At 40.7% G+C, this 1151-nt stretch overlaps 1 non-coding gene across 1 annotated transcript; it reads left to right on the plus strand.

Moving 5' to 3' along the window:
- Positions 1 to 561: 561 nt before the first annotated feature.
- On the plus strand, positions 562 to 633 carry TRNAH-GUG. The gene has a single exon. It is a non-coding gene; the product is annotated as a tRNA-His (tRNA).
- Positions 634 to 1151: the final 518 nt, after the last annotated feature.

Consider the following 1151-nt stretch of genomic DNA (forward strand, 5'->3'; position numbering starts at 1 on the left):
CGAGAAAATGAGCTTCAGGGATCAATGGGTTTGAGAAGGGAATTTCCCTGCAGCAGAACTCACTCTGGCTCCCTTGAATAAGGAAAACCAAACTTTCTCCTTCTCAGTCCTCAGGCCATTTTGTTCATGCTGTATTTTCTATGGTTATGCTGCCTAAGTAGGTGGGAAAAACCACAAAACCATGTGACCATTCCTATGTCATTCAATGCAACGTAATTGGTGGTAGTGGCTGGGGGTAGGAAATTATTTGTTATTGATTAAACGTAGGAAGCATAAGTCAACAGACTAGTTTCTCTTAGTTTTGTTATCTTGATTTCCTGGACAGCGAATCCAATGAATCCTTTCCTACTACCGTTCTCCCCGTCAGCCAAAATAAGGTTGGTTTCACATTTGGGCACTTCATGATGGTTCTCTAAATAACCAGAGAATACTGAAGCACGGCTCCTCGTTCCCCGTATTAAGAAAATATATATATTTAGGCAATAGATGGCAGTGTTTCCACAAATTTTAATATTGCAATGGCCCTTAGAGGAAGCTCAGCACTCAGCTCTTCTGTAGCTCGCCGTGATCGTATAGTGGTTAGTACTCTGCGTTGTGGCCGCAGCAACCTCGGTTCGAATCCGAGTCACGGCAGGAAGGGAGAAGGTTTTTGGAAGAGGATAAATCCCAGACCGTATTGCATGTAAACAACATTTTGCAACCAGGCATGTGATCATGAAAATCAGTAAAACAGAAACCACTACAAATATTTTAAATTTTAGAGAGAGACGTATACACAGAGAGGCTCTATGAACACACTTGTGCTGTTGCAAGTGTGTTGCATGGGGCTTTTTTTATTTGCATTGACGGATAATATGATAAAACTGGAGTGTAGTGGGCATGTAATTATTATTAATTACAACTACTTAAGCTCTGCTTTGAGCAGACTCGTCAAGTCTGCTTGCTTTTGAGCCTTGCCAGGGCTATACAGTAATAACAACCCTGAATTATTTGGAAAGATGTCAGCAGTAGATGTGGAAATCCTGTTTAACCAGGCATGAATTGTTGTTAGGAGGGTTTTTTTCAGGATGACAGAGAGAAAATGAACTGTCCCTTATCAGTAATTGCAGGAAACATTTTGTTTCTATGATATGAACTGGCTGTAATTTAAC

This window comes from Otolemur garnettii, unplaced genomic scaffold (genome assembly GCF_000181295.1).
Source record: "Otolemur garnettii isolate 467f Iridium unplaced genomic scaffold, OtoGar3 scaffold00006, whole genome shotgun sequence".
NCBI lineage: Eukaryota > Metazoa > Chordata > Mammalia > Primates > Galagidae > Otolemur > Otolemur garnettii.